General features: G+C 49.1%; 1 long non-coding RNA gene across 1 annotated transcript in view; it reads right to left on the bottom strand.

Annotated features, from left to right (window-relative positions):
- Positions 1-26,680, bottom strand: part of LOC309644114 — a 139,523-nt gene extending 112,843 nt beyond the window's left edge. The window contains exon 1 of the long non-coding RNA XR_014254247.1: positions 11,969-26,680. This is a non-coding gene — a long non-coding RNA (uncharacterized lncRNA). The remainder of the gene's footprint in view (positions 1-11,968) is intronic.
- Between the last annotated feature and the right edge of the window lie 1,300 nt (positions 26,681-27,980).

Genomic DNA, 27,980 nt, shown 5'->3' with positions numbered 1-27,980 from the left:
CTTGGCCTCAATGGTCGGGCTCCGGCGTCTGTGCAAGGACTGGTCTTTGGAAAGACTCTCATCCATGACCTTGAAGAGAGGGTGCCAAATGACATCAGCCCTTCAAGGCTACAGGTGACACGAAGCCCTACCGGAGAGTGAAACTCTGAGTTGCTCCCTGGTCTGGGAGGATCCCACGTGCTGCGCAGCAACTAAGCCCATGCGCCACAACTACTGAGCCTGTGCTCTAGAGCCTGCGAGCCACAGCTGCCGAGCCCGTGTGCCACAACTGCTGGGGCCTGCGCACCTAGAGCCTGTGCTCTGCAATGAGAGGGGCTACTGTGGTTAGAGACCCGTGCACCGCAGCGAGGAATGGCCCCCGCTCGCCGCAAGGAGAGAGGGCCCACACACAGCAAGGAGGACCCAATGCAGCCAAAAATAAATAAATAAAATACAAATTAAAAAAAAAAATCAACTTAAAAAAAAAACCCACTATACACCTAACACATAGGACGGTGTCTGGTACATGGCAGGCATTTGTTCAATGAAGGAAAGAACAAATGAACAAACATAATATGATGTTATAAAGCCTTTTGGAGGAAAAAGGCTGAGGTTGGTATCACTAATATAGAGAGACCGCCACAATGTGTTGGTGGGTAGAAAATACAGATCACAACCCAGCACGATGTATTTATATATACATTTGTTTAAGCCTGGAAGGATTTACAAGAAAACAAAACACAAAGGGTCTGGAAAGGACATGCTGGAGATATTAACAGTGCTTATTGCTAGACGAGTTACGTTACAAAGTCTTTTCTATTTGATCTTTTGTTTATATTTTCTGACTTTTCTGTAATAACTATGTTTCAATCTTATAAGACAAAACACAAGTTATTTTTTTTTTAAGTTACCACTTGACCATTTTTAAAATTTTATTTATTTATATTGGCCACATTGGGTCTTTGTTGCTGCGTGCAGTCTTTCTCTAGTTGCAGCGAGCAGGGGCTACTCTTCGCTGCGGTGCGCGGGCTTCTCATTGTGGTGGCTTCTTTTGTTGTGGAGTACGGGCTCTAGGCACGCGGGCTCAGTTGTGGCTCACAGGCTCTGGAGTGCAGGCTCAGTAGTTGTGGCACACAGGCTTAGTTGCTCTGCGGCATGTGGGATCTTCTTGGGCCAGCGATCGAACCCGTGTCCCCTGCAATGGCAGGCGGGTTCTTAACCACTGCGCCACCATGGAAGTCCCTATGTTAAGTTTTAAAAACAAATGTGGAGGTCAAGTCCTGACCCACAGAATCCTTGAGCATAATATAGGGATTACTTTGAAGCTGCAAAATTTGGGGGATTTAGCAGTGATAAGAACCAAAACAGTGATGATACAGAAGAGTATTCAACCTTCATAGCTCATTGTTTCCAAATGCTGAATACTGTTCCATTATAGAGATATTCTACAATTTGCTGAACCAACCAGCCACTGATGGCCATATATGTTGCCTGTTTTTGCTGTTCATTTATTCAGTAAATATGTATTGAGGATCTATGAGTGCCGGGTGCTGGAAATGCTCTGGTAAACAAAGCAGGCTTTGTTCTAGAAGCTTCTGTTCCAACGAGAAACATTTAAGAAAGTAAACAATCAAGTAAATGCATAATTACAAATTGTGATAAGCACCATGGAGGAAAAAAAATGCTAAGACTCTCTAATATGGTACAACATTCAAAAGTGATCAGGGTTGGGGCTTCCCTGGTGGTGCAGTGGTTAAGAATCTGCCTGCCAATGCAGGGGTCACGGGTTTGAACCCTGGTCCAGGAAGATCCCACATGCCGCGGAGCAACTAAGCCCGTGTGTCACAACTACTGAGCCTGTGCTCTAGAGCCCGCGAGCCACAACTACTGAGCCTGCGTGCTACAACTGCTGAGGCCCGCGCTCCTAGAGACCGTGCTCCGCCGCAAGACAAGCCACCCCAATGAGAAGCCGACGCACCACAACAAAGAGTAGCCCCTGCTCGCCGCAACTAGAAAAAGCCCGTGTGCAGCAACGAAGACCCAATGCAGCCAAAAGTAAAATAAAATAAAATTTTAAAAAATGATCAGGGTTATGATGATAATAATAATAAACATTGCAGGGGATGACATAGGCAATTAGAAGCTCTAGGAAAAGCAAAAAGGTGTTTAAGGAAGGAAATATAAGGAGAGTGCAAATTTGTCTTTGCGGCGAACGATACTTCCATAGTCCTAATGATTTAACTAAATGTAAAACGTCAGTTTGAGGATAATGGAAAAGAGGTAGCAGGGTCAGAGGAAGTTGATAGATGTTTAAAACGGATAAATCAAAAAAAGCAGCAGTGGCATGTTATTTAGAGAAACTGAGTTAACTACCTGGGAAACAATGGTGAGTGGTTACCCCTGAGTTAGTTAGAGAACTAGAGGAGGGGAAAGAGATGAGAAGCAGAACAGTTGTTTTTCCTTCATTCATTTATTCATTTGACACATATCTACTGAGCTACTTTGGTGCCAGGCCTTGTTCAAGGCACTAGGAATACAGAAATAAACAAAACAGCCAAAAAATGGAGTTTATATTCTATTGATAGAAAGGGAGACAATCAATCAAAAAGTAAAATCCAAAGTAGGATACAGAGTGGTAAGTGCCATGGGGGTGGTGTAGGGAGGGGTGAGGAAGCAGGAGAGAAGGGTGGGATGGGAAAGAAGGGTTACAACTTTAGAGAGATGGGCCAGAACTGAAAACATACGCACGCAAATACTTGTACACAAATGTTCACAGCAACGTTATTCATAACAGCCAAAAAATGAAAGCGATCCAAACATCTATCCATTGATGAATGGGTAAACAAAATATGGCTTACATCTATGGTATACAATGGAACTCTCATTTGGACACAAAAAGGAATGAAGTACTGATACACGCTACAACATGGGTGAACCTCAAAAACATTACGCTACGTGAAAGAATGTCAGACACAAAGGCTATCTATTGCATGGTTCCATTTACAGGAAGTGTACAGAATAGGCAAATCTATGGAGACAGAAAATAGATTAGCGGCTGCCTAGGGCTGACGGGAGAGGGTAATGGGGAGTGGCTGCTCGTGGAGGCAGGGCTCCTTTCGGGGGTGATGAAAATGTTCTGGAATTATACAGTGGTGATAGCTGCACAACCTGGTGAATATACTAAAAACCACTGAAATACACACTTCAGAATGGCAAATTTTATGGTACATGAATTACATCTCAAAAATAAATAAAAGGCAGTTGGCTGAATGAGACTGGAGCCACTGAGATGTCTTAACCAAGGGAGAATCAGCGAAGAGACGGCATTTAAAACCAAGGGAACGGAGAGTCACACCCAGAGAGCACACAGAGGGGGAGAGCCCTCAAAGGCCTAGTGCCTGCAGAAACAGCCACGTCTAGAGCTTGGGTGGCAGAGGGAAAGGCCAGAGAGGAGGCCACCAGGAGAGTGCAGAGTCACAGGGTGCAAGGGTTAATTTGGATGGGGCTATTTCACAATACTCTGCCCTCAGCAGTGATTCCTGGGCATGAATCTATGTGTGTTTCCATAGGATAAACCCTGGAGGTGGAATTCTAGGTCTAAGGACATGGCACTTATAATTCTGATAGATACTGCAAATTCTCCTTCTCACCAACATTGCATGAAAGCGTCAGTCACAGATCAAATTTATTTCTGTTCTGGATTCGGAGTGAGAGAACCAGGAAGCCTGCCAAGTGGAAAGAGGACCAGAGCCGGCTCAGGGTCCTGGGAGAACATAGCAAGGCTGGGGCTGCTGGGTGCAACCTGGCTGAGCTGGCGAGTAGCCAGAGCCACGAGCGGACCTCAGCAGAACCCCAGGCGAGAGGCGATTCATACTGTGGGAACAGAGAAGGGCCTGTGCGAGAGCCTGGGAAAAGGAACAAAGCAGCAAGAGAAACACAGTGCAGGGCAAGAGTCCTCATTCCAGCATCCCAGGTGGCCACTAAGCTGCTGTGTGACCTTGGATGAGTCACCTCACCACCCTGGGCTTCAGATAGCTCTTCTGCCAAATTTGAGGTCTGGCCAGACATTTCTGGCCAGGAGCCTTTCCCCTTCAGAATTCTGGTTCCTGATGGAGAATAGGAAAAAAATCTTCCTTTTTATCCCACCAAAATCGGGGCAGTTTTTCCTTTGGAGGTTTTGTTCCTGTGGTGCTTTTTCCATTCTCTGTAGCAGGTCAGGAAGTCATGATTTCAAGCAAGCTCTGACAAGAATAGCTTAGTTCGATTCAGCAAGCGTTTACTGAGGGTCCCAGGTGTAAGGCCACCATCAGCTCACCCGGATGACCAGTCTCCCTGCTGCCACCTTGCGCCTCTGCAGACTATTCTCAATGCAGCAGCTCAGAGCAAAAGGCAAAGTCTACAGCAGCCCACAGGGTCTGTGGGATCTTGCACCTCTCCAGAACCTGCACCCGCCCCCCCCCCACACATTCCCACCCGAGCACACTCCTGCCTCAGGGTCTTTGCACATCCTGTCCCTTCTGCTTTCTCCCAGAGGGCCACTAGTTCTGCTCCTTCACTTTACTAAGGTCTCTGCTCAAAATTAACCTCATCAGAGATTTCCCTGCCTTCTTTATACAAACAGCATCACCAGCCCATCACTCTCAACCCCCTTATCCTGCCTGTTTTCCTTCATAGCCCTCATCACCACCTTCACACTCTGTATTTATTTGTCTGTACCCCCATCACCACCACCACCAAACTGTAAGCTTCACGAGGGTAGGGTCTGCTGCTTCCCCAGTGCCTGGAGCAGTGTCTGTGCAGAAGAGGGACCTGGTGCATATTTGGGGAGAATGAGTGAATCCTCCCACAAGCCCCAGCCACACGCACCAGTACCACTCTCTTTTTGAATGGACACAAAAATAAATAAGACAGGTTGCTAAATTAAGCTCTAGACTTTTTTTTTTTTTTTTTGCCAAGCTTGGCATCTTTCCAGGCCTGAGTTTCCCTGTGTGAATATGAAGGTTAGCAGGCCTGGGACAAGCTTTGTGAGTGTAGGAACCAAGCCCTCTTCACTGCTGATCCCAGAGAAGGCACTCAGGAGGGGCTCAGCACTCAATAAATTAAAAGCTGGTTCAGAGAAGGTGCAGGGCCCAATGGGACAGGTTGTGTTCTTCACACAAAAGCTTTTGCCTCCAATCTGGGGAGCTGAGATCTGGGTGAGGGAGAAATAGGATTGAATCCTGTCACCGGGAAGGTCCCCAGGTGTGTAACTAAACCTCCACATGACTTAAGGGTTTTAGAAGAAACTTGGTTTGGTGGATACAGTCCCCGACAGTAGGGCAACCCTGCCCTCTGGTGGCCACCTAGTGCGGTGCCATCTCTGAAAAGCTTTGACCAAAAAACTTAAGAAAAATATTTTTCATTCGACAAGTTGCCTAACTCCGTTATAGACAACGGGGAAGACATCAAATAAGAGAATAAAATATAATCACATCACCTTAATACCCTTGATGCTACTGGAACTTCCAATCTTATGCCAATTTTATGTCTAGTTCATTCATTCGATCAAGTATCTACGGAGAGCCCACCATGTCCCAGGCACTGTTCCAGGCAATGGCTGTGAACAAAACAAGTAAAAATAATCAGTCACTGTATTTGTGCTGCTTACATCCTGGCTGTAATCAATCTGTATTTTTTATCCTGATATCTTCACTTCTATCATAACTTATGTTGCCACACACGCTTCATAAAAATCTCTGCCAACCCACTGAGTTAATGTCCTCAGCCATTTGTCCAGTATATGGGCACCTTCTTCTTGAAATTAGAATGAGACAGATAAGTCTCCTGTTTTGCAAGAGTGAGGTGCAGCTGGCTGAACTGCTGCCACATGCCACCCGCGTGGGTTTCTTACTGTCTGCAAGTCCTCAGTCCTGGACGTCTGAGTGCGCCAGACCCGAAGTCAGGGCACACGACTTCTATCTAAGTACCACCTGCCGGCATTATTCTAGGGGCTGGGGATGCAGTCATGAAAAAGGCAGGCAGGACCCTGAGGGAAAGAAGCATGAAACACATCATCATAAGAACAATTTTAATTCCACTGTCATACATGAAAGTATAAAACAGGTGCCCCAGCTTAATCTGACTTAATCTGAGGGAGGAAGGAGGGAAGGGGAATGGCCGGCCAGAGCCCTCGGGGCTTTGTAGGCCAGTTAGGAAGTGTGGGGTTTATCCTCAGGGCAATAGCAATCCACTGCAGGGTTTTTGAGCAATTTGAGCAAGACTGGCCTTTTAGAAAGATTCCCTGTAACAAACATAACCAGTTAGAAAATACACTGGATGAAGAGTCCATTCATAAGTGTAACACAAAGATCAAACTATTCAGAAAGTCACTTACCCAGAAGTAGGTAATACGTAGCTAAAGAAAAGCTGTAAACTTCACTGAGGGGCAAAAAAGAAGACTCGAATAAATGGAAAGACACGTTTTGTCTTGAACAAAAAGACAGTATTGTGAAAGTGTGAAGTTTCCTTAAATTTATCTATACATTTGCCACATACATATAATATAACCTTCTGAATTATAGGGCCAGTATATTACACTTCCCCAACTCCTAGTACCTTCCCTCCACACCACATACCACAGTGTGATTAAATTACTTTGTAATTACATATTTCAGGCTGCCTACCCACTACACTGATAAAATAACACTAAAATTCATCTGGAAAAAAACGAGCACAAATGGCCAGTAAATTTCTAAAACAGAACCTCACTAGGTAAAAACATATACATGATAAAGCTGGAGTAAATAAAGCAATTTGGCACACATACAAGAATAGGCAGAGAGATCAATAGAACACAATACAGAGTCCAGAAATAGACCCAACTATACATGGAAATTTAGAATATGATAAAGCTGGAACTACATGGGGGGGAATGGATTACTCAGTAAATAGTACTGGGAAAATGGCTAGCCATTTGGAAAACGATTAAATGTGGATCTATACCTCTCTCCTTCACATCAAAATAAATTGCAGATGGGTCAAAGATTTAAATGTAAAAATCGAACCATGAAAGCATGAGAAGAAAGCATGAATAGATTTCTTCTGTAGCAGCAGAGTAGAAAATCATGGTACTAATTCCATAAACCTAGAAGGAAAGGATTAATTAATTTGATTCTAAAAAGCATAAAACTCTTTCATGGCAAAAATAAAGTCAAAAGACCATTGGAAAATTGGGAGAAATATTTGCAACAATATGAGAGACAATGTGCCTATTTCCTTAACTACAAAGAATGCTTGGAACTCAAAAGCCAAAGATAAAGAGCCCAGCAGAAAGAACAGGCAAGGCAACTCAGCAGAAAAAGAGATTCATGTGGATAACAGATATGTTGGAAGCTCAGCCTAACTCGTAATTTTAAAAATACAATTTAAAAGAAGTTGCCAATTTTTACCTATCCGAGTGACAAAGATATGGGGAAGTGTTGGTGAGGGTGAGGAGAAATCGCACTCTGTGGAAATGGAAATCAGAAGGCCATTCTGAGAGGCACTGGACAATAGCTATCAACATTTTAATTGCACGTCCCCATTAAGCCAGCAATTCCACTTCTAGGAATTGATTGCACTGCAGCGTTATTTATAAGAGCAAATCACTGGGAACAACAGGGCAGCAGTCCTTGGATATGGCAGTAGGAAAAGAACTCTGGCACGTACTTGCAAGTGAAAAGTGCAAGGTGCAGGAGTCTGCATTGTTTGCTTTTTAAGGTTGCATACATACACACCTGTATACATATATATGCAATTATGTGCACACACATATAGAAAAGCATCTATATGCCTTGAAAAAAATTGGAAGTACACAGAAGAAACCAGTTGCCTCTGGGAAGTAGGCCTGGAGGTTGCAGATGAGGGAGAGAGGGTTCTGGTTTGGACATTTCACCATATATCCTTTACTATTTGAATTTTTACCGTAAGTGTGTATTAGCTTTTGTAATAGTACCAAATTGTTTCATTGCTGTTGTTGTTGTTGTTTTAAGATCACTCAGGCTGCCATGGAGTGAAATCACCAAAGTCACAAGTCATGGCTTGTGGAGAGACATCTGGCCATCCAGATATGACATGATGGTGGCCAGGATGGCGGCGGTGCAGCTGAAAAGAAATAAATGGATTCCAGGTTTACTTAAAAGGCAATGCCGACCGGAGGAAGGTGAGAAAGGAACCCCTTTGCGCTCTCACAGCAACTCTCCTGCCCCACCTTTCTGCCCTACAGCCACTAGACTATCAGCTCTGGGAGGACAGAGCCTGGAGGAACCCAGGAAGCCGGTGTGCCAGCACTGGCTCTAGGAACTCAGAGCCTCCAAGTAGGAGACGCCCCATGGAGCTAGTGCAGGGAAAGGCACAGACCATGGGGGAACCTCGGGGAAGACGGTAGGGTCTGAGCCAGCTCTGCCCATCGACCCCCATCACACATCCTCACAAGTACAAGCTTCGGCCCCTGCTGAACAAGTATTTGCATGGGTACCATCTACCCTAGATTCAGAAGGGTGTGTAAGCAGGGGCCATTCCTGACAGGTACACCACCTGCCTCCTCCACCATTCACTCCCCACAGCCTGAACCCTGGTTCCTTCCCGGCAGGAAGCATGACTCTATTGGCTGGGTGGACTTGGTCCAGGAGGAAGGCTACTCAGCCTTCCCCGCCGCATCCCTGAACCCCGGTACCCACACTCCCTGCCCTCGGCACCTGCTGTTTAAAGGAAGTGATCCTCTGGCCTACCCTGCTGCCCTTCCCACTAGGCCTCCCTCTAACCTTCAACACCTGCAGGCCCCAAATCCACTGAGCAGGGAGTTGAAACTCTGCCCTACAACCACCAGGAAAATCAGGATGACTTCTCAGAGGAGGCAACATCTGAGCTGGGCTTTGAAGCATGAAGAGGAATGAGCTTCTGGCAGATAAAAAAGGAGAAAAGAGGAATGAGCTTCTGGCAGATAAAAAAGGACAAAAAAGTGTGCACGGGGTATTCCAGACCCAGCAGGCTTCTTGTAGGGTGGGACTGAGAGCTTCACGGACTGGGTGAGAGGCAGCCGGATTGTGAAATGCTTTAGGGAGTTATAGTCACAATAGTAACCTCATACCTCGCTGGACCCCCATGCCCTGGTGCGCTCCCTTCAGAGGGTGCTTCTCACACAGGTACATTGTGTGATCCATCTTCTCTACCAGACTCTGAGTTCCTCCAGAAAGCACTGTCATCTCTGTCCAGAGTACCTCGCACGCCCTACGGCATAGATGCACAACAAATGTTTGATGACCTAAAACAAAGGGATATTTGCAATTGTGGTGATCACACAACTATAAACATAGGTCAAAACTCAGCGGACTGTATGCCTAAAATTGGTGAATGTTACTGTTTGTGAATTACATCACAGTAAAGCGGACAGGAGAAAGTATAAGCGAACAGCACAGTACCTGTGCTTTGCAGTTCACCGGGCACTTTCCCATCACTCATTTCGTGTAATCCTGGCCATAGCCCCATTTCACAGATGGAGAAATCGAGGTGTCTGTCTCTTGCCCAGATCCCACAGTCACCAACCTGGGCCCGACCCTCAGAGCTTGAGGCTCACAGGAGATGAGCCTGAGGGACATTTTCAGAGGCTGTGTTTGGGAAAATCCAATGTACTCCCTCTGCAGTGCCACTTAGTCCCCTTCTAAAATCTGAGGGGGGGACTTCCCTGGTAGTGCAGTGGTTACGGGTCCACCTGCCAATGCAGGGGACGCAGGTTTGAGCCCTGGTCTGGGAGGATCCCACATGCCGCGGAGCAACTGGGCCCGTGAGCCACAACTGCTGAGCCTGTGCTCTGGAGCCCGCAAGCCACAACTACTGAAGCCTGCATGTCACAACTACTGAAGCCCACGCGCCTAGAGCCCATGCTCCACAATAAGAAAAGCCACCGCAGTGAGAAGCCCATGCACCGCAGTGAAGAGTAGCCTCTGCTCGCTGCAATTAGAGAAAGCCCACACGCAGCAACAAAGACCCAACACAGCCAAAAATAAATTAATTAATTAAAAAATAATAAAATAAAATCTGAGGGGACAGAAACAGTGACGCAGAGGCTGGTACTGGGTTCCTGCTGTGATTCCTGCTATCTTGCTTTCTGGCCCCTACAGAGAGCTTGGGTACATCAGTTCTGTCCAGTGGGGCTCCTCAGGCCGGCCACAGAGGCTCTGGGTGACACACACTCCTGCCTCCTGCCCACCCCAAGTTCACACGAACTGTGTCACTTTCTCTATGTGAGTTATTGGGGCTCTCAGTCAGATTCCCTCCAAAGAAAGGCGTTCTACTGCAAATAGGGTTGCCAGATTTAAATAAAAATACAAGACAGAATATTTGGGACATACATATACTAAACAAGGCATACTAAACAGGATATACTGACACTGAAAAACTATCTGTTGCTTATCTGAAATTCAAATTTAACTGGGCATCCTGTATTTTATCTGGCCATCTTAACTGCCCCCCAATCAAATTAAATTAAGAAAACTTAAAATTAAATTAAGAATAAAATAAAACAAAACAAATAATAATAAAGTACAATATAAAAAAGAAAGTGAAATGATAAAATTATTTTTAAAATAACATAAAATATAATACAAAAATTTTTAAGTAAATATAAAATGACAAATTTTTGAATAATAAAATAAATTAATAAAATAAGATAAAGATAAAACAATATAAAATATAAAATAGCACACCCCCAGCGGGCGAAGGTTGGCCCCTGGCGCCCCGCAGGCTGTCTAGCCGGTGGCCTTGGCGTCTCCTGGGCCGCCTGCCCCGCCCTGGAAGCGCTCACCTGCGGCCCCCCCCGCGGCGGCGGCTCACTCCGGAGGGTGACGCAGGGCCCTCAGAAAGCTCTGGAAGAGCCGCTGCCCGGGGCTTGCCCTGCTGCGCCTCCCAGTCGGTGATCGCCCCGGAGAAGTGGGGACCTGTCACTCAGGACTCCCCCTACCCGGCATCCGAAGGACGCGGCGGTTTCTCAACCGCTTTTTAACCTAATCGAGTGTGTTACAGAAATGGCTTTCTGCCGCTCAGAAAGAAGCGCCCGAAGAGGGAGCAAATGCCGCTCCGTTTTCCGGAAAGTCGCAGGCTCCGCCTCGCCTCTGCTGCTTTGTCTCACTGGGGAGAAGGTGGTGGGCGCCAGCCGGATTGGCGAGGTCCTAGGACGCCCGCCAAGGCCCCATGGGAGGCGACGCCGGTGACAGCTCCTCTCGCTGAACTTTGCTGACCCTGCATTCTGCCACTGACATCCTGGGTGAAGTTGTGTAGGTAGAAAAACGTGGAGGTGTCCTTGGTATTTTCCTACGAATCTGAATGCCGAAAGGCACAGCAGAGAATTTTCACTCACTTGGGAGAAAGCCAATCTGTAGGTTGGAAAAGACAATAATAAAGGTATCATAACATTAAATTAATAAAACACAATACAGCCACAAAGCTCCAACCTTCCTTATACTCAGTGCTCCCACTCCCTGGGAACTTATTCTAATGAAACAGTTCAAAAGAATAAAAGTGCTATATGCATAGCAATGTTCATTATGGCATTATTGACAGTGCCTAAAAATTGGAAACAACCTAAGATCTCGTAAGAAGAATGGTTAAGAAAACGATTTTACACCCTCAAGATGACATGGCTAGTAGGTGATTATTGCCAGGGTTGTAGAAACACAGGAAATGTTTACAATATCATCTTAGTGTAAAATAGTGTAACATGAAATGCTACATACTCATGGATCTCAGCTCCTTAGAAGTACTTTGTTTTTAATTGACGTTTTAGTTGGATAATTGTAGATTTCACTTGCAGTTGTAAGAAATAATACAAAAAGCTCCCACTTTTACAGTTTCCCCCATTGGTAACATCTTGCAAAACAAGGATATTGACAGTGATATAATCCACTGACCTCATGCAGATTTCCCCAATTTTATTATACCCCTGTCTGTGTGTGTGTATTCTGTACAATTTTAGCACATCGGAATGGTTTTTTTAAAGAACGTGTCCATGTGTGGAACTGTGTGAAGGTGGTGGGATTTGAGAGATTTTCTTTTCAACGTTTCTCATTAACCTTGCTATGTTATCAATTAAAAGAAGAGGAAGGCGTGGACAGCAAAGGCAGCTGGAGAGAGGAGGGGGGCCTGGGCCAGGGCTGCAGGAGGCTGAGATGCCCGCCTGGCCAGGCCTGGCCTATCTCTGTGATCTTGGGCAAATCAAGCAACACCCCTGGAGCTGCAGTTGTCAGCAGCCGAGTGGGGCACATTCCCCAGGCCCTCGCTCGCTAACAGGGCTGCTGTGAGGTTGTTTTTGCCGAACTCAGGCAATGTTATCCAGGCCCTGAACACAGTCAGTTCGCCAGCCCAGCCAGAAGATGAGCCTGGGACAGGGTGGCAAGGGCAGCTCCCGCAGGCTTCTTACCACTCACAGCCCAGCTGCTACCAAAAAGGGAGCTCTCGCCACCCTCCATCTCTCCAGCAGGCAGACGACGTGCTGAAGGGCTTCCCAAATATTTGCCTCTGAAGAGGCCCTGTCTGTAGAATTGGACTGTCAGGCTCAAGAGCAACTCCCATGGGGCAGCTGGAGGAAGACGGGGCCTGATAGGAAAGGAGCTCATGAAACAGTGCCCGCTGGCCTCCTCCGATGCTCCCGAGAAAGTCGCCTGACTTGGGCTTTCTCCCCAGTGGGGTCCCTAAGGCGTCCAGACGTGCCCTGTGCTGCTTTGTGCTGAAGGGGTCCCACACCCTCTCCTCTGGGGAGAAGAACCGAAGGCGTATTTCTGAAGGTGTTTCAAAAGGAGATGCTTTGTGTTTTAACTCCAGCTCCTTCAAATGCCTTTTCTGCGGCAGCTCCAGGCTCACAGCTCCTCAGACATCCTGACTTTCATCGCGGCTAGCCTTCCTGTCCCCTCAGCCCAGGACGCCCCACAGCCCTGGCCTTCTCCTCCTGTGGATTCCCCCCACCCCTGATCCTTTAAGGAGGGGACAGCAAATATCTTCTGTAAAGGATCAGATAGTAAGTACTCCACACTTCGCATGTGGTCTTTGTCACCACTAGCCACATTTATTTATGGACACTTGTTATGGGTTGAACTGTGTCCCCCAAAAGATAGGTTGAAGTCCTAACTCCCCAGTACCTGTGAGTATGACCTTATTTAGAGATAGGGTCTTTGCAGATATCATCAAGTTAAGATGAGGTCATTAGGGTGGGCCCTAATCCAGTGTGACTGGTGTCCTTATAAGAAGAGGGACGTTTTTGATACGGACACACCCACAGAGAACACCATTTGAAGACACAGAGAGAAGATGGCCATGTAAAGATGGAGTGATGCTATCACAAGCTAAGGAACACCTGGGGCTACCAGAAGCTCAAGAGGCAAGGAAGGATGCTCCCAAAGGTTTCAGAGGGAGACTGGCACTGCCAACACCTTGATTTTGGACTTCTAAGCCTCCAGAACTGTGGGACAGTAAGTTTCTGTTGTTTTAAGCCATGCAGTTTCTGGTACTGTATTATGGCAGGCCTAGGAAACTCATAGAGAGCTGAAATTTGAATTTCACATAGTGTTCACATGTCACCAAATACTTCTTCTCCAGGTATCATTAGTCAAGCTAGAACAGAAGGCAGCCTCGGGATCTGGCACAGACATAAGCAGGCAGGTAAGAGCCTGGGACGAGGGCTGTCTGGCCTTTCCCCCAAAGACCGTGCCTCTCCACTGAGCCCTCTCTCAGGTCCTCTGAGACAGCCGGCCACACCCCTTGCTAAAACAAAGAAAGGCTTCAGCACCACACAGCCGTTCTCCATCCCAGCTTATTGGATTAGCAGTGACCCCCCATCCAAGCCGGGGCGATCAGATTCTGTCCCAGAAACCTGGTGTGGAGTGAGAGACTGGGTCAACCAGGCATGGTGCCTGGACGGAAGATTAGGAAGGCTGGGACACCAGCCCTTTAGAGGGGCCACGGCAGAGGCAAGGGAAGGAAACAGACAAGGAAGGGCCACAGGCAGCGTGCACATGGCCCCAGGGAAGGAATGCTGGAGAGGGCCACTGTCTGGGTGTCCCTCCTTACTCTGCTTCCTGCAGCTGGGTGTCCTGAAGTGCCTGACTGCTGAGCCCAGGCCCCCCTTGATGTTAAGTAGCTTAGGGGGCTTGCAGCTAGCCAAACTGGCTGCCCTGCGGCAGGCTCACAGGGAAGGCGGGACGGAACAGCCCAGAGCAGGTCCTCAGAGCACCTGCCCCCATCCAAGGAGGTCCCACCTGCCTTCTAGGGCTGGGATGCCTTACTTTTGCCCGAGGAAGGCATCCGGGGTGACTTCTGGGAAGCAAGGATCCCCCAGAAAAGAGGGAGGGAGCTGGGATTCCAGCAATTTCACTGGTGGCAGCATAGGTCAAAGACTAATACCATAACGTTAGATCTCGTTGACTGAGTACGCATACACGTGCTCTGTTGAACACCTGACGTACACGTCTTAATCCTCACAACAGCCCTGGGAAGGAGGCTATCAATTGTTCCCATGTTACAGGTGAGGAAATGGAGTCTTTGAAGAGGTTGAGCTGATTGTCGCACAGCTGGTAAAGAGCTGGGATTCTGACTCTGGTCTGTCTGCCTTTGCTGCTTTGCGGCACTGAATCCTTACCATTTTTAAGATCCATAGTTCTAGATTTGATTCCTCAAGCTTCTATGGCCTTGGAAATGTGAGTCAGTCAGTTGCAGGATAGGGGTGTCAGTGTTTCTATTCTAATTCTTCCAGAAGCTGAGCAGTCTCCCAGTGGTCTGAGGGCAACCAGTCATGAGTATCTTTTACTGACCTCTCTTGCCTTCCCGTACCCCTGAGTAGACTGTGTGTTCTGTGATGTAGACCCTCTGCCTTCTTCATCCTGGAAACCATGTGTGATGGCCTCTGGTTGCTATTGTTTTGGGTTGATCAGCCCCTTTCAACTCCATGTCCTTCTGGAAGCAGGGGGGCTACCTCCCCCGCCCCACTACCCTTCAGCCATATCACTCTGACTTGGCCAATCAAGGTACCCAGCTTCCTTGGACACAGTGACTGAACCCAGTAATGAGATGGTACAGGATTAAGCAGAACCAATCAGAATTCTTCCCTGAGCTAGATATAAGGCTACCAGAAGAATACCACTGGGGCTGTCAGCTAAGAGCATGTAAATTTAGGGCTGTCAGTGGCCATCTTTCCCCCATCTGGAATCTGTTTACAGAGGGAAGCCAGACAGAGCCAAACAAAAACAAATGATAGAAGTGGAGAGAGCTCGAGAGAGCTAGGAGAGAGAAAGCAAAAGAGAGAGACAAAAAGAGAGAGCAGAGGCACCAAGCCTTGGGGCCAGGTCTTGAGGTCTGTTCAACGCTGTGAATAATCAACCCCGCATCCTTCCTAACTGAAAGGGTCTGTTTCCTTTTTGTTAAGCACATGGTTCTGTAATATGTCACCATGATGAAGGCAGTATGATTCATCACATGAAGTTCAAGGGGTGGAGGATGAGCTGATCAGAAAGTTTCTCTCATGGTGACAGCCGGCCACATCTTCCTGTTGGAAATAAAGACAGCCCCTGTAGCTCTGCCCCACTGTTTGATCTGTCCACTCTCTCTGCCCTTTGGACTAGCTGGTGTGTTCTACACAGCCAGACCTGGAGATCCAGAACACCTATCAGACCTTCCCAGTGTGGGCTCCAGCCATACAGAAATCTGGATAGCAGTTCTTGGGGCCCTGCCTCTCTCCTAAACCCCACGTCAGTCCATGCATTTCGCCTCCCAACCCTCCACCCTTCACACCTAGTCCAAGCTCTGCCAAGCCCCCTTCTGTCAGTCAGACAGGATTCTGTTTCTCTTTGTGACCTAGCCTACCCCATTGCCATCCCTTACCCTCTCAAGTGGGCCTCCCTCCCTGCCCAGGCCATCCCCAAGTTCCTGGATGTTCTCACTTCAAAGTCCTCTGGTCAGTGTTGCCTCCTTCCCTAGGCTCATACACAGGCCTGGTACCTCGTCTGCCCGGGGTTCACAGGGCCTGAGAGGCCCTTCTGGAAACACGGATGAGAGAGGCCTGGGAGTGCTGGTCTCGGGCTCCCCACCCCGGGTGACTGCTTCAGGCGGCACCGTGGCCTGGATGGGGGCCCAGGGTGCACAGCCCAGTTCCAGGGAGTGGGCAAGACCTCCTGAAGGTGGAGAGCACCAGCCGCTGGCCACCTGCACGGAAAGCCTTTCTTCACGAAGGGCACACACGTCATGGTCCATTTTTATTTAAAAGACAAATATATATACATATATATATATATACACACACACACATACATTTAGAATTTGAGGGTTGTTTAGAGTTTATGTACATAGGTTTATACATATACACACATTTACATATGTATATACAATAGAATATATACTATATATAAATAAAAATCTAGAAGTAAATATACTAAAATGTCAATAATGGTGGGAGTCTTAAAAATAAAAACTTTATTGAGGTATAATTTACATACAATAAACTGCACTGTATTTAAGAGTACAGCTAAATGAGTTTTGACAAAAATATACACCCATGTAACTACCACATGATATTTTTATTTTCTCCTTTGTGCCTTTCTTTAATTTCTAATGTTTTTAATTCAGTGGACAAGTATGACTTGAGTAATTGGATAAAAACATGTACTGTGAGAGAGGGAGAGAGAGAGGTGGAGAGAGATAGGTCCCAGGTCTCTGGCCTTGCGCTCTAGGGGAAGCCAGCCCTTAGGTGGGGCAGGTTGACTGGGGGGTCTCAATAACCATCGCCCCCGAGGGCTCTCCACAGCCACTCTCTGAGGACCTGGTTAAAGCAGAACATTAAGCCATTTTTTGGATGAATAAACCACAGCTCAGGTCAGTGACTCTGCCCACTATGTGGAGAGTCAGAACCAATAAGGGATGGTCTTGGGCCCCGAGTCCAGCCTTTTTCCATAGGCCTTACGCAACTAGGTGTGTGGAGGCTGACTGGACTGTCTCCAGGCGCGTTCAGGGGTCCCTGGCTCCCCAGAGCTGCAGGGAGTGAGGCCATCGGCCTGTCTAGGCACAGCAGCCTCAAAGCCCGGCCCTCAAGGACAACGACCCCCTCTCTTTAGTCACCAATTTGATTCAGGTGGGGGATGGTGACAGCTGGCCCATATCAGGAGACCTGCTTCTTCTGGGAACCTAGTGACACCTCATCCACACTCAAAACAGGTGAGCACCTGCCAGTAGGACCCACCTCCTGCCCCGGTCCCCAGCACGGTCAGAACTCTGCTCCATGGCAGCTAGGACAGGGAGAGCGGCACCCCCTAACCCCCGCACCCCAACACACACGTCCTCTCCACTTCCAGGGAGAGATCCCACCACAGCTGATTCCCCTCGGGCTGCACACCCAGGAGTCATCAAGGCCCCCTCCTCTGACTCAGTTAACCTAGAAACCCAAGCGCGGAGGACTAACATGGGGGAAAGTGCACCGCAATCTAAGGATTCATAGCCTCAGTCTTCCCTGGGAGGAGGCTGCGGACCAGGGCAACCTGTGCACATCCCAAACTGTGTCCATTCCTGGACCCTCCCCCTTCACACACACACACACACACACACACACACACACACAGACACGACTCATATATACAGCATTTACTGTGCTCCTGTATAGGCCAGCCCAGCCCTGTGCTGAGCATTTACACAACAGTATCACCTGTAATTTTCACAATAACCCCGTGATTGCCCCTATTTTCCTAAGTGGCCGAGGCTCAGAGCATGAAATAACCTTCCTAGGGCCAGGGTTGCAACCCAGATCCTCTAGGGGCCCTAACCACCACGCTCCTGTCACTGGCCACCACCCGAGTCCCCGTCCCCATCACCACACGCGGCGGCATCCAAGATTGCTTCCTCGGAGAACTGCGTGGAGACAGCCCCAAGCCCCCCCCAGGAAAGGTGAGCCCCTAACGCCTCTGCCCTTTCTCCAGCTGCTGCTGCACCTGTCACACAAACTCAGAGGGCCGGCCCTCGCGCACCCTCACTCACTGCAGATGGGACCGCGCGATCTTTCTGGGGCCAGTTTACTGACATAGCACGTGAGCCCTTTCAGCTGAAATTGCACTTCAAACTGTTTAATGCTAGAGGGACCTCCCTGGCGGTCCAGTGGTTAACATTCCACGCTCCCAATGCAGGGGGCGCAGGTTCCATCCCTGGTCAGGGAACTAAGATCCCACATGCGGGGGACTGGGGGTGGGCAAAAAAACAAAAAAACGTTTATGCTAGAAAATGGCCAGCTATGGGCACAAGGCTGAACATGACCCCACTAGACTGCGTGCCCCTTGCAGACAGGAATTTGTCTCGGTCATAGGGGGACCTAGGGCATCCCAGCAGGTGAAGAGGCCCACCTCCACTACCTCCCCCACTTCCCCGCACCCCAGGGCGCAAGCCCCACCCAGGTAGGGAGGGACCTCCCTGCTCTCAAGGAAGCCGCAGCGAGGAAAGTAGGACGGCCGGCAGGCATGGAAGGCAGTGCGTGCATGCGGGCGGGGCAGAGGCCCACCCCCCTCCCCGAAGTACCCAGGCTGTGCGGGGAGGCGTCCGGGACCTGCTAGAAGAAAAGCTGCCAGTTGTGTCCGGTTCGTCAGGCAACACCGGGGACCCCCAACCCCGACCCAGCCAAGCTGCGGATACCCGAGCGCACCACACCCCTCCCATCACACTCTGCTGCTTTTCTCCTAACTATGCTGTGTTTTTTGTTTTACAAAAATATATGTAAAAGTATGGTGATTAGTGAAGGAACACGATAGAATGCTCACTCCAACATAGTTTGATAATATTTAGCACCCTCCAAGTAAAAGACAAGAAAACAATCTAAATGCCCAAACAGAGGTTGGATTAAATACATTATGGTACATCTAGCAGGTGGAATAGTATGCAGCCTTTAAAAATGACGTTTTCAAATAATATTTAGTGATGTGGGGAAATGTTTACAATAAAATGTTGACAGAAAAATAATATCTGGCAGTGAGCTCTCAAAAAATGCTAGTAATTATTACAAAACAGTATGTTAATGAGTAATACATTTTAAATTAGTAAACTGTGTATCTAATGCAAAAGAAAAATAGTGAAACAAATTCCAACAGCAATTATCTCTGGGATGTAAGATGATGAGTGATTTTTTTGCTTTTTCCCTTTTTTGGTTATTTAAAAATTTGGTGCAGTTAGTATAATTTTAGGCTGCAGAAGAAAAAGGGTCACGTTATATTAATTTTTTTAAAAAAATCCATGGTCCACTCTCTAGGGCAGGAGTCCCCCAACCCCCTGGGATCTAATGCCTGACAATCTGAGGTGGAGCTGATGTAATAATAATAGAAATAAAGTGCACAATAAATGTAATGCGCTTGAGTCATACGGAAACCATCCCCCCTCCCTGGTCCTTGGAAAAATTGTCTTCCACGAAAACAGTCCCTGGTGCCAAAAATGTTGGGGACCGCTGCAGTAGAGGACAAGACAGAGTCTGTTTCTGCCCTCCTGGATTTCCATTTTAGTGAGGGAGACACAATAAATGAGTAAATAAAACGATTACCAATTGTGATAAGAACCACAATGGAAATAAGGGGCTGAAACAGAAAATTAGGGAGGAGGGCGTCCAAATCTGAGCCAGGGTAGCCTCTCTTGGGGAGGAGGTACCAGTGGGAGTGTCTGCGCACAGTTGGAACTATAAAATAGGACATCTCTCACTGAGGTACCCCTATGCCCTGGCTTCCAGCTCCTGCATGCCCCCGACTCCAAAGAGGCAGTCCCCTGGGGTGGTGGGTGGAGAAGGAGCCAGGACTAAGCAGGGAAGGGTGAGGGGCTGCACACCCAGACCCTTGAGGAGGGAGTGGGGAGCTGCCACAGAGACGCTAGGGGACGAGCCCAAGACATGTGAGAGGCAAAGTGGGGGCAGGTAACTCAGGCTGCAACCTGCAGCCTTGAGTGTGCAGACAGTTTTTGAAATTCGGCTGTTGCCACTGTGCGCCCTGTGACCATGACAGAGTATGTATCCCATCTGTAAAATGGGATAATAGTACCTGGCACAGAGGGTTGTGGAGATGTTAGTACAGAATGATTTCTGGTACATACTGAGCACTCAACACATGTTAGTGATAATAGTGATTATAATAACTACAGAACGTTTATGTACCAGACCTGGTCTGGGCCGCGGGGATCCTGCAGAAACAGGGAAAAGTCCCTGCTCTTGCGGAGCTTTCATTTTAGCAGGGAAGATAAACAATAAACAGGTAAGCCAAAATAATGAGTCAGAATTTCAGAGGGTGATAGCTACAAAGATAAGGAATAAAATAGGAAGGAGTAGAAACAAGATTTCCTGAGACAGAGAGTAGTCAGGGAGTGCTTCTCTGCCCTGAGACCTGAATAAGGGGAAACAGGCAGAGGAGGGAGACGAACAAGCTTTCCAGGTAGAGGGTGCAGCTTGTGCAAAGGCCCTGTGACAGGAAAGAGCTTGATGCGTTCACGGGAAAGCCAGTGTGACTGGGGTGCTGTCTGAGGCTGGTGGGGCTTTGGAGGCCAGGGTGAGAAGGTTTATTCTTGCTGCAATAGCACACAACTGATGGGATTTTTTGAGGATTTGATTTTTAATGAGATTATTCTGTGTATGAAATGTACTGGAAGGGACAGGAAGAGAAGCAAAGAGACCTGTTGTGGTTTGATGGGGCCAGAGACCCGTTAGGAGACAGGTGATGGGGACCTGGGCTAAAGCTGCAGAAGCACGATCGTGAAAGATGGCCGAATGGAGGAGATATTTAGAGGTGAGGACGGTTAGAACAAGCTGGTGAACCAGATATAGGAAGTGACAGAAAGGGGGGAATCAAGGATGAGCCCCAGGGTTTTGATGCCAGTTAAGCGCCAGTTACTAAGACGTAGAAGACTAGGAGCCAGTTGGGAGGAGACCAAGAATTCAGGTTTTCAGGGCACAATTTGGATTTTCAGGTCACATTTAAGGTGCCTATTTAACCTCCAAGGCGGGGGGGGAAGCCTATCACAGCTGGATATATAAACCTGGGTCTCTGAGGGAAGTCAGGGTTGGGGCGGGTGTGGGAGTCCTGGACCCTCCCACATGCAGAGAACAGGAGGAGGAAGGGCGCCGGGGGCATAAGAAGATGCGGGGTGTGATGTCAGGAGCCCAGGTAGAAGGTTTCAGGGAGGAGGGGAGTCGCCGGTCCAGCTCCTGAGAGGTCACGGGGATGGGGGTGAAGGCCCTGCCGGGGCGGTTGGAGGGGAACCAGAAGTGAGCAAGCAGAGCCGGCAAGGGCTGGGAGTGCTTTCAAGTTTTGCTGTGAAGTAGAGCAGAGAAAGAGAGCATCTGGATGGGGGTCAAGGGACAGTATGCGTGTGTGAGATGATGGGTGGCATTAAGGAGACGCCTGGGGAAAAACGGAGAAGACAGAGGGAGCTATGGCCCGAGCAGGAGGGCAGAGTGGGATTCAGAGCCGGGTGGAGGGAGGCGGCGGAGCAGGGCAGGGCAGCTCCCTCTGGAGACAGGCAAGAGGGGTGGGCTAGGGGAGGAAGGACAGGGAGATAACAGAAGTCCTCACACTGGGCCAGGCAGGACCTCAGTGATGGATTAAGGCTCACGTCGCTGTTACACGAGCCAAGTCAGGGCCAGGCAAGGGATGGACGCCTCGTGAGAGATGGGGGTATATTTCTCTATGCTGGTATCTTTCCTTCCTCCGATGGAGTGGGGGCCTCGTGATTCCATCAGAGGCGAAGCTTCTCAGAGGCTCCGGGTTCCCTCCCTCCAGACAAGTGCACTGACTTTGGCTAAAGCCCTGGGCTCAGGGGGGCTGCGCGGTGGCGCGTCCCAAAGGCAGGGCCCCTCCCCACCCAGCGCCCGTGCTGTCCCCACGCTGGGGTTGGGGCTAGGGCACCGGAGGCCACATGCTTGACCACAAGACAAAACCCGGGTTTCCAAAGAGAAGACCCAGGCTCAGGATGGGTAGCTGACCTGCCCGAGGCCACACAGGATCCAGATCCGTGGGTTCTGAATGGTGGTCTTTCTTCTGAGACAGTTCAGGGCACCGGGGGCTTCGGGGCCGAGTGAGGGGTTGGCAGTGTCGCTCTCTGAGGTTTGAATCCATCTCTGGAAACTGCTGTGAGCCGTCCACCTCTCAGAGGCCTTCGCCCCCAAGCCCCCAGGCACTTCCAACCCAGCCGCACCCCCTCCTAGGATCCTAGCTGAGGGGAGGAAAAGGTACACTGAGGTGAGTGGGCCATGGCCTTTTAAAGTGTGTTGGAACTTAAGAGAAAGGGAGCTTTGGGCTGATGCCAGGAGACTGTCCAAGGGGAGCCCCGTGCCCCTTGCACGTGACTTCCCCGCATCCCCATCTCCAACACACACCTTCTTCCCCTCACTGCAGCCCCTCCTCCAACACCCACATCCCCCAGGAATTACACCCAGTGCCCAGACCTGCACCTCTGGCCCTGCTACTTATGGCTTTGGCTCCCCCAACCAGCCAGCGCCCCCAGGCAGCCTCTTCTCGCCCTCCTTCCTCTATTCCACTCCAGATCCACTGAGTCAAACTTGGTGAGCCCAGGGAAGGTTCTCTTGAACCCGCCAGCCTGGGCCTGGTGGTGTGTGGCATCTCCTCCCCGCCCGGGGCAGACCCACCTGGGCAGTCGGCCCTGTCACTCCCCATCTATCTTGACTCCTGCCCAGCCCTGACCCTTCCCTGTCTTTCCCAACCCCTCAACCATCAAGTGACACCTCATTTAAACCCAGGAACTTCACAGGATGGGTTTATTAATGAAATGGCCCCAGCAGCTCCCTCCCATAAGCTCCAGCCAGACCTCCCACCCTCAGCTCTGATGGCAGTGGGGTGCCCAGCCTTGGCTTTCAGAGCCAGAGGGCACCAAAGACACCCTCCCATTTCTCCTTAGGCCTGGAGCTAGAGTCTCAGGGGTTCCGTCCGAATTCCACCCTCCACCATGCTGCCTCCAGGCCGGCACTCCAGGTGAGCTAATTTTCAAAACTTAGTGACCAAATAGTGTTGCTTCCACCTCTGGCTTCTCGCTACAGATTTTTAGCTTCTCACACACACAAAGTGTCTTGAGTCTTTACTTTCCCACTGAGGTTAACACATTTCTGAATTGGTCAAACTAAAGACTACATTTGTTTCTTTCTGAACTGAGAGTCTCAGAGCCGAAGATACACTGTTGGCTGACCTTTGGGAGGAAATCAGGCAAATATGTCAGGAGCCAACCAAAATGTTCATCTACTTTGCCCCAGTAAGTCTCATTTCTGGTAATGTTATCTTAAAGAAAAAAATACAAAATATAGGGGGGAAAAGCCAACACATAAAGATATTTATTGCAGCTCTATTTATAGCTAAAATAAAATGCATATATATAGAAACAAACATCCAACAAGAAAATGCCATGCAGCCATTTTTTAAAAAAGAATTCTACATCAACATTGAAAAATATTGAGAAAAAAGTAGGATAACAGTTAAATATACATTTACAATTTTGTAAAGAAAATAAAAAGTGCCCATGAAAAAAAAGCCTGTTATTTTCCCCTTTTTCTCAAATTTCCCCCTTATAATTTCTTTCAAAGCTGCCAGCAAAGTGGTGCAGTCCTAAACCTCCCCCGAAATCTGCTGTAGGAAAGAAACCTTGAATAACCCTCCCTGAAGAGAAGAAATCATTGGCGGGATCTGCTTGGCACTTAGGAAATGGAAATGCAGCATGGAATGCCAGGGGTCTTAGAGAGGAGATGTGATGGGAAAAGCCCAGTTCTTCTATGTGTTCAGATCAGTCTCTTAGATGGGACAACAGGGAACTAGTAACTGCCAGGCAAAGAGTCACGAGGACAAAGGGGACATCATGTGTGAACGGGCTCTTCCAACCGCAAGGCACCGTCCACTTGCAAGATAGTGCTGAGGAGGGGTGGGTCAGCCAGAAGAACCCAGACTTGGGGTCTCAAGGAAGGTCAGCAGGAGCCCCAGTGGCTGTCCAGCGCCTCTTAACTGACCAGGGCTTCACTGTACTCAGGGCGGCCCTTGTACTGCTGGCCAGTAGTGAAAAAGGATCTTCTTATGCTGAGCTGAAATAGACCGACTTCGGCCGACTGGCCCCACTTCCGCCTGCCACGTGGAACTGCCCAGAATCATCCCAGCCCCTTGGGCTCTCCCTGTCATTGTCTGCACCCTTCTCTAAATTCTCCCTTTTTTGGGGCCAAACACCTGTGTCTCCCACGGCCCCTTGCACAGTCTAGACTGTCCACCACCCGGCTGCTCTCCTCTGGATGCCCTTGTGTTTTGGAGAAACCCCACACAGAGAGCAACGGTGCCCATAACCAAAGCCCTCCAGCTTGTCTGACACAGGCACAAGGCCCACTCCTCTCCCGGCTCTAGTCTGAAAATTTCTATAGCTCAGCCTTGGACAGAATCTGCTCTTCCTGCAACCTTGCCTCACTCTAACTTATCTTTGAGCTTCCAGTCAACCAAACCACCCTTTTTTGCACCCAGTTTACAGTCCCTATTGAATGTTCATGCAGGTGATGTTTTTAAAGGGAGGAACTGCACTGTCTAGACCCAATGCTAGGACCTCCCGGTTTGGGCACTTAACCCCTCTGAAGAAGGTTGCCAACAGTCATGTCAGGGGAAAGGAGACGCAAGACAAAAGGACATTATTACGGTGCTTTTTCCGTTTTTCTTTTTTGCACAAAAACAGTCCATTTATTCAAGTGTTCTCCAGCACAAGTACATTAGAAAGGAGCTTTATTATATTCTTCTGGGCACAAAAAAAAAAAAAAAAAAAAAAAAAAAAAAAAAAAAAAGTGATGAAGGCGGAACTGACAGACTTTCTACATCTGCTGTACGCACTGACCTCTTTATAATTATTTCATAACAGCTATGTCACGAGCATCACTTACACAGAGATACAACAGAACACCAGGGCATGGGGGTGGGGACCCGTGCAGGGCCCTTTCACACTTGCCCCTCCCCGATGTCCCAGAACCAGACTGTGAAATGTACATTATTATTGTCAATAAATAGAGAAGCAACCCTAAAAAAAATACAGTGGTGAAAGGATGCTGGAACCAGGGAGAAAAAAAAACAACAACAACAAAGAGTCAGAAGAGGAACTGAAGAGAAAGGAAAGAGGGCTGGGAAGGGAAGGGTCTGGGGAGTTAAGTCCTGCATTTAGCTGCGTGGAATGTGCAGTAAAAGTGCTCTCCCGCCGGGGTCAAAGCGAAATCGTCTGTAACAGTAAAAGTTATTACCAAATCAGCTACGGAGTTTATTCTTCAGTATGAATACATGATTTCCCACAAATAAGTAAGCACCCGCTACTTCAATGCCTCAGCTAAAACACATGAAATCGCTCATTTAGTTTTCAAGTACAAAGTTAAAATGCCTTTTTAATAATAATATATCAGAGTAAAATAATAGTCTCTTTTAAACTCCACTACAAGAAAACAAAACAAACAGTCATTGTCCAGACAGCAGACTTAATTTAACAATATATATTTTTAATAAAATGTTTTAGCACCTTGTTGAGTCACCTCCTCACTCTGCGTATTCTAAGGAATTTCGGCATTTTTGTGGTTGGTTGGATTCTAGGGCTGTGCAACCAAATCAGTCTGTGAAGTGAAATGGGACTCAGGTGATGCTTTCGGATCCCTGCTCATGTCCTCAGGCCCAGGGCTGGAGGCCGTGAGACTGGAGGTTGAGAAAGCCGCCCTCCCATGCCCCTGGGGGGAGTTTTCCAGTTACTGGAGTTACAGGAATCTGCGGGCCTCCGTTCGGGCAATTCAGCCAGTCACGACTAGCAAAGGACCTTCCATCCTTGTCCTCACTGCTTCTGACCTGCTTGTTTCTCCCTCTCCCCAGACTCCACTGCTGAGGATCAGCGATAAACAACCAAAGGCCCACTCAGCCGGGTCTCTGGAACACACCGGTGCAAGAGGGGCTACCTCGCTTCCTAAAGACCCCAGCCTTCCTTTACCAAAACGTAAAGATTCGAGAGCTTCTGCTAGAACAGTGGAGTCCATCCTTGATATAAATCGATTCTCTTTCCTCTTAGATCCTCCAAACACTTGTGGTTAATCCCTGCCTCAGCAAGGAATGGCCGGGAGAGCCATTCCAGCTCCACGCCATCCCTCCAGAGGTGGAGGAAAAAAGGGCAGGATAACTCCAGTGTCATCTCTAATCACAAGCGCTGGGAGGGTCCAGACTAGACCACGCCCGATGACAAATTCAGATTCCTCATCTCCTGGGATCAAAACGGGGCCTGGCTAGAAACCCAGTTCTCACCAGCATCTTGGCTCTGCTGCTACCCTGACCACAGGCAACGACCAGCCCTCATCAGATCACAGTGCGAGGCAGGACCCACGGCCCTAACCCTGCAAGTTTCCTGAAAACGACACCTGTGAAAAATACCAGTGCCACAGCCTCTCTGCCCCAAGCAGAACAGCGACAGGAATTCAAAACCACCTCCAAGATCCACTTTATGTATATACTGATGTCATCAGAGAGATGAAGACTAAGAACATTCCCCAGATGGCTCTGCTCAAACAGTCCTTCCCTTGCTCCTGTTACAGACCTTCCTGTGCTGGAGACGGTGGGCTATTCCCATCTAATTCCCGTCCCATCAATTCAGGCTTCCCCAGAATTGCCAGCTACGCGTGAAGTAAGGGGAGCCGGCCCTCATTAGACCGGTTCAATGTCCACCACCAGCCTTTCTACCTGCTGGGTCTGCCTGTCCCAATCTGCACTCTAGCGACTCACCAAAAACCCACAGGCATCTTCGCCAGCCGACCACTCCCAGGCCCGTCTCAAAAGCAAAGTGGTCCTGCGTGCTCTTTTGGGAAGTTTGCTTTCTAGAATGTTCAATAGCAGGAAGGTTCTGGGGTCTAGAAAGAAAAACAGACAGTGGCACACCTGGGTTGCCATCACTGACTGCAAGACCCCACGGGTCCTGTGCTCCTCGGTCGGCTCCCGGGAAAGGCAGGCAGCACCAGCCAGCTTGAGGCCCACGGGGCTCAGCGGCGCTGGCTGGAGACGAGCTTCCTCCTCGGGCAGGCGACCCAGGGCCCTGCGCCCCGCCGAGCCCCAGCTACCTACCCCGGCAAGAGGCACAGGTCCCTCTGGCACCTGCAGCAAGTAGGGGGGCATCATCCTCAGTCCCTAGAAACCCTCATTTCCAGGAATTTGTAAATTGGCCTGCTCTTCAAAAAGAACACCCCACTGGGAACATACTCCAGAATTTTCCCTAGGCCTTCTTGGTTTCGCCCGCTGCACTGCCTCTACCCTGAGCCTCACACACGGCAAGTGCCACGATCCCCCACCTGCAACCCCGCGTGACCTCACCTCAGCCTGTCCAAGCACAGCTCCCCTTTAGAAGGTGACCTGATCCCTGTCCCCAGGAGCACCCCCAGAGTTGGGAGTCAACTGTGGACAGCACCCTGGTGTGGCCAAGTTGGCACATCCCAAGGTCCCCTGCACCCTACCAAGTTCTACTGTGGGACCAAGCCCACGGGTGTGGCTGGAAGAAAAGCTGGTGATCGTTAACTCTCATCCCTGCGAGGGTGCATCCGGCCCCTTCTGGGGCCTAGTCAGGTTGCCAGACTGTGCGAAACAGGTGCAACAGCAAGCAAGCTGGCCAGCCCACGCTGACCCCTCAGGCTCGCCACATCCTTGGCTACCAAGTTTCTTCCCCACACCAAGCCCCTGGCTGGAGCTTGGGCCACTGGGAAAAGCAAACTCCTGCACAAGCAGTGGACAAAAGGCCTCGGAGAGCCAGGAAGTCTGTCTGCAGAGGAAGAGACTCTGCCCTGACACTGGGGCTGGGAAGACCTTAGCGTTGGCCGCCAGGGGAGGGAGCACCTTGGACTGCCTGCGGCAGCCCTCCTCCCCCAGCCCTCCGGAGCAGTGCTGGTGGGCTCTGGGCCGGGAAGATGGAGCCTGGCTGGAGGGGGTGGGGTGAGCACCACAGTTCGGTACAGACTCCAACGGGGGAAGGGC

The sequence above is a fragment of the Balaenoptera physalus genome (assembly GCF_965194825.1).
Source record: "Balaenoptera physalus genome assembly, chromosome: 15".
NCBI classification, from domain to species: domain Eukaryota; kingdom Metazoa; phylum Chordata; class Mammalia; order Artiodactyla; family Balaenopteridae; genus Balaenoptera; species Balaenoptera physalus.
Note: the sequence above shows the minus strand (reverse complement) of the source record. Positions and strands in the feature narration are given on the sequence as shown.